The following is a 6,266-nucleotide window of genomic DNA, read 5'->3' on the forward strand; positions in this document are numbered from 1 at the left end:
GATCTCATACAATACCTGCTACTGTAAGCTATATATAAAACAAGTTTCAGTTTCAAGCACTAAGCTTTCTTATTAAAACCAGACATGCTAGAACCAGAAGTGAGTGGGCACACTTAATCCCATCAGCATTAAGTAATCGGTCTTCCAGCAACTTGCAGATGGTCGTGGGTTTCCCCCAGGTTCTGCCTGGTTTCCTCCCACCATAATGATGGCCGCCATTGTATAAGTGAAACATTCTTGAGTACGGCGTAAAACACAAATCAAATAAATAAATTAAGTAATACTGTGTGCAAACCCTACAGGTCTAGTGTTTTGGTCATCTCTTTAGGAGACACAAAAAAACTCAGTTTTTATTCTGTTACAAAGATACATGTCCAAACAGTTGTAAGATATACTGGATGCCATAAAAACAAGAAATTTAATCAATATAACCTCCATTTAAATAGGGTGTTCGTTCACTCCCAACTGAACGCATATCCAAAATCTGAAGTGCCTATCTTGTCCTTCATATGGCTATTACAGTTGGTTGCCACAGAAACCAGAAATTTAAGCCAAATGACCCGAATTTATATAGGGTCTTAGTTCACCCTCAAATGATAATGTATCCCAATCTGAAGTTCCTATCTCAACTGATTTGGTTTCTATTCACAGCATGTCTTTGAAATGGCTATTATATTTCAACTGAGCACATCCAAAATTTGAAGTTCCTATCTCAAGGACTTTTGCTCCTATGGTGAGGAAGTCATGGATCAGAAATTGCCAGATTTCACTTGTGGTGTACATGTACCCATTGGTGTACGTACCACTATCACTAGATTCAGCTGATTCAGACTCTTCGTCTAGTTGTTAATGCTGTCTTCTGTCAGGTCGATGCTCTGTCTTCTACAAAAAACATGAAAATTTGGTACACAGCAAGGGAAAAGCGTAGAAAAGTACAAACCTGTAGAAAAAGTATAATTCTGATCTTTTACATTCAGCTGAACTGTTCACTGTTTTACAGATAAATTCCTGACTGAGTTTATCTGCTTCAAAGGGATAGAAAAGAAACAGGACAGAAAAGTAATTGCATTGTTGTACATTCCCCTGTAACTGAATGTAATAAAAAGTGCAGATTAAAGTAATGTACATGTATCCTCAGCAAGTTCCCTGTAGGAACACATGCTCCCTATAAGAATACATGCTAATATAAAAACACTCACCTTTCTGACGTTGATGGTATGCAGCCATATGTTGCTTTGTCTCCATATTGCAGTTGTCGTCTGAATGAGCGACAGAAAGAAAAATAATAGTGTCATTTTTATCTTTGCATTTGATACTGAGTTAATTCCTATAAGCTTAGAAGGAAGATTTTCGATGTCTCTTATTTCACATACAGTGAAAATACAACTGTTTACCAGTGGTACACACTAGTGTGTCACATATGCACATCCATATTATTTTGTTTATCAGTACCACGCAATTTCAAAGTTGAACGTACACAAGTCTGTGGATATGTACATTTGTATACGGCTGTTTTGGAGAGTAAGAGGAAAAATATAGAAAAGTAGAGACATCACACTGATCTTCTTATGACCAAAACTTTTAGTATAAGTGTCTCACAGGTAAATAAGGAATCCAATAAAACTGATGAATATCAACTGAAACTGGTACGGGATGCACATGCAAGGAAGACCAAATGCTTCCATGAAATTTATCAGTCAAAATATAAAATGTACCTTCTTTTAGTTTGAGACACATTTATAGCAGCTTTATTTCATGAGGAACTGCATTAGCTTACCCTAGACTTGCTATTACCCCTGTGATATAACATAGTGGTTACCTGTGCACAGCTCAATACTAGGTAAACCCTACTGGTTTATTAGCATTGTTTAAAAAGCTATTCAATTCCAAACTAGGGGTCCAACATGTATTTTAGAAAAAAAATCTCTGCACTATGACTACAGCATTAACAGAATGGCATGAGGAAAATACACTGCTTTTAGTTGCAGAACTTACCATTCTGCTTTTCCACTAAAAGGGGAAAAAAATCCAGCTAGGACCCCACATTCTTGTCTATGGAATTTTTCCCTTTCCACAGCTTCCTTTTTGCCAGCCTTTCAAAGACATACTCCACAAGGAAATCTCTTTTGCAGAATTCAATTGATGTGAACACTCCTCCATTGCCTGAAATGTTAAAAAAAGACCTTCAGAAAACTCAGAAGTCAAACCTGACATAAATCTTTATAACTTATTTCAAAGATTTAAAATATGTCACTGAATAAGATTACTACATCAGATCTTGGCTTTGAATATGTCAAATTGTGTTCACTTACATCATGTACAAATATTTCTGATTATTAATAATGCAAAACATGACTTAAAAATCTTCAATGAACAATTCAGATTGGATATTATGCTGAGGTCACCATGTCCTGCCCAGGCAAACACATACATCACACTTGCTAACTAAAGATCAATGTGAATGTATTTGTAAAGCCTGGTCTAAATTCAACAGACTTCACCACTTTGTCCATCTGGTATGAATCTGGGATACAAATCATGCCCATATGAACAACACTGTGTTACAGACAAAACAATATTATCCTCCCTCTAAATTAGCTGAGGCGTCCAAGTATAAAATCTGGCCATCAATGAATGATTTTTGCTTCATGCAACATTAATCATGACTTCAGGTATATGATATCTGAAATCAGATAAAAGCTGTGAAGGTGGAAACCAATTTACATACTGTGAAAACTTAAATCACATTTTCCTCCATTTTTATTACTTAATTGTAAATAAAACACACTGTAACATAATACTAAATATAAAAACAAAGCACAACTCACCATTTAACTGATTGATAGATCTGACTTCCAGTCCATCTTTATCAAGGTAACAATTTATATAAAAAATACAATCCTCCATTGGATTTGCCTTCCTCCTCCTGCTCAGCCACTGTTTGAAAAAAAATTAATAAATTTTATAAAGTACCCATGGTATGTACTAAGTTTTTAACAATAACTACGTAATAGGAGACCAATGTACTGTAAAAAAAGAAATTCCAAAACACTGATAAGAATTATATGTTTTAAGAGTTTTTACATTGATTTAGCAATGTGACAAGGTCTCAAATTAGCTTTAAAAAGTTGACGAATTAAATATGAAGCCTATTTTAATCACCAGTGAAATTACCCTATGTTCAGGATAGATTTTCAGCAGGCTTGATTTTATCTGAATCTCTGAAGTTCTGTGTCCGAGAATGGGATTGAAGCCACAACCCATGTCACCTATGATTGAAAGACTAGCGCCTTAACCAAGCAGCCAGGGCCCGCTCCTCAATTTGGATCTTGAAATGACTGACATACATATTCATTGCGCGTAACATTAATAGTATGGTTTGCAAATATTTACCATTTTTCCCTCTGCTCAACATCTTTCAATCTGCAAACAGAAAGTTATTTTCAATTACTCCACCCAAGCACAAAAATATACTGTATAAAAGCTGATAAACCTTAATGTGGATCTAGACTTGGGATGACAACAAATTTATGCAGGATTCCCTGCCATTGTTTTAAAGATTTTCATGTGCAGCAAATACATGGAAGTCAAACCATCATGCACCATTAATTTTTAGTCAACATTTTAAGTCATATCTGCTGACATTTCTAGGCATATGTACACTAAACAAAACACCATAAAAAACACTGCATTACCAGTCCTAACATTTGCAAAAAGGGTTAGGTGGCTGGAGGCAACAATGGTGAGTATGCATCATTTTGTAGAATCATTTAGATCTATTGGCTTGTTTCTTTCTATGTGATAAACTGACAAAAGGAAATAACTAAAACGTAGGCCTAATGTCGGCAGAATTACTTCAACTTTCATGTGGCTGTTAATGTTGCGGTTAGCGGTAGGTTGTAGGGAATAGGTTGCTGTCTTTTGATGCCAAGCATTAAAAATGCGATTGATAGGTTGGCAACCCACAAATACAATAGCTCCCCAGAAATTGATTAATTGACTGAGTGACTTTATTTAACAAATTTTCATGCTAAGGAACCAAAAGACAATGGCATCGCATAAATGAAACGCGGAGACAGCAACTTATTCCCTACAAACTCCCATGTGCTAGTTTCAGCAAGCCCTTTTCGCGTCTTGTTGCTGTTGTTGTTGGGACGTCGAGGGAATGTGATTCGCAGATTGTGAAGCAATTAACCGTTTAACTGTCTATAATAAAACAAGTACACCTGTTCCTAATTTGTAAAAATCTTTACAATCACACGGTTTTCAAACAATTTTAAGTAGTTATACAGAGTAACACATAAAAGGCTTACCTTAGATCATTCTTTCCCGATCCAAACTCTTCCGCAACTCTAAGACAGACTCGTATCTTGTGCATCGCGACATTAAACCTGGCTGTTGCAACGTGCGAGACAGCCTCGTGACAGTATTGCCAATAGTCGTTGCACGGCGCCGTGTTTTACCCCGATAACGTATATATGTTAGTAGTGCAGAAAAGACAGTGTTATTACAAAGAGAAGGCTACGATACATTACCACATTCCATACCTAAAGTATAGAGTAATTTATGGCCCTAAACTATAATTAACTAACCTGAAAAATAATTGTTTATTATTTACCCATATATATATATATATATATATATATATATATATATATATGTTTGTATGTATGTATGTATGTATGTATGCGACGTAAACAGCCAATATGCCATGTCAATATGGCGTCGTTTCTCGTGAATGCTGTACACAGTTTTAATCATTGCCCTACCGATGGTAAATTAAAACAGGTCCGTTAGAGCTAAAAGCTTGCCGATTACTTAAGACCAAGAGACGCTCTTACTGACAGAACGTTGTTTCAGACCGTAGTTGACTCTCTGTGACGGGTGTGAAACAGGGCGCTATGAATCCTTGTATTTGCTTGTAACGTGGTCTTCCAATTCTCATTCTTCTACTTTTTCTGATGTACCTACAACTAATGGTGCCTCACTCTCAGCCTACATCTTCTCTTGGTGTTAAGAGAAAAACAAATGAAGCTCTATTGGAGCTTCGGCTTGCTTTCTTGATTCTCACGACGAAAAACAGAGAAAGACCGGCGTCTAAAAAAGTCTTTGCTTTAGACAAATGTACTGAGGGTTGTGCTGAACGAAGAAGGCAGGTTACAGATTTCAGATCCAGATATATTTTGACTGTTCTTCGTTAATATTGAATGGAATTATTTCAACAGCAGCGGAAAGAACTGCTCATAAGATGTTGACAAATCTAAAAATCCAAATATATACCCTGGCATGACAATGACTGCCGTGAAGCCACAAAGGACGGTAAATGCTTCACGCAGTTTTATTAATTTGTCCTACTAATGATAATTTAAAACAGATCCGCCTTATTAGACCTAAAAGCTTGCCGATTACCAGGGGACGCTCTTACTGACAGAACGTTGTTTCAGGCATGACGTTAAGCGGTCTGGAACATGGTCATCACATAGAATACACAAGGATAATATTAAAGGCTTTCGATATTAAGGGATCTGATTTGTTTTACTAACATTATATCGATCTTTGGTGAAGTCTAAACTGGGAGCCACCGTCTATTTCGTGATATGTTTGTTGTGAACATTGTCACTCCAGGCAATTGGCAGCGAAATCGGAGGTTTAGCCTCGAACACGGACGACATAGGCTTCGTGTCACAGACTCGAATCTCGTCAGATTCCTCCTCCAGGCTGAGTTGACTTTAAACATAAATGAAACTTCTGTTGTGTTCATATCACGAAACTGTGTAAAATTAGTATGAGAGACATTTATTGATGAGAGCCGTACATGCTGCTGTTGAAATCGAAAGTGACTGTGTTCTAGTCTAATTTGTTATTTGGTTTTCTCCGTAATATGCACCAGTTTACCTAAATAACGTTTTAAGGCGTGTTTAATTGTAATCTATATACATCTGATCATGATATATCAAGGTATTTTGCTAAGTTAGATAAAAATCGCATGAGTTCCATAAACACTTGTTTCGTCTTCCACCTTCCTTAATTATTACCTCCGCCGGCACGCGGTAATACACTACTGTCCAGCTATTGTTAGCAGGCGGCTAGATGACTGGAGGATACAAAGTTGTCCGCCATTTCATGTCAACGATAATTTTGTTAATTCTTAATGCTGTTAGAATTGATCAAACTTCGAATGTGATAATTTTCACGAGCTATTTTGATGTGTGTTTATACACATACATCTACCGCCAGGCGCGATATATTTATTTGACATGTCATGC

General features: G+C 36.6%; 1 long non-coding RNA gene across 1 annotated transcript; it reads right to left on the reverse strand.

The window, feature by feature from the left end:
• Positions 1 to 803: 803 nt before the first annotated feature.
• LOC135481506 (uncharacterized) lies at positions 804 to 3,144 on the reverse strand. Its single transcript, XR_010446016.1, has 4 exons — positions 2,829 to 3,144; positions 1,996 to 2,163; positions 1,200 to 1,259; positions 804 to 882 (listed from the first exon to the last, which is right to left on the reverse strand). It is a non-coding gene; the product is annotated as an uncharacterized LOC135481506 (long non-coding RNA).
• Between the last annotated feature and the right edge of the window lie 3,122 nt (positions 3,145 to 6,266).

The sequence above is a fragment of the Liolophura sinensis genome, unplaced genomic scaffold (genome assembly GCF_032854445.1).
Source record: "Liolophura sinensis isolate JHLJ2023 unplaced genomic scaffold, CUHK_Ljap_v2 scaffold_203, whole genome shotgun sequence".
Lineage (NCBI taxonomy): Eukaryota > Metazoa > Mollusca > Polyplacophora > Chitonida > Chitonidae > Liolophura > Liolophura sinensis.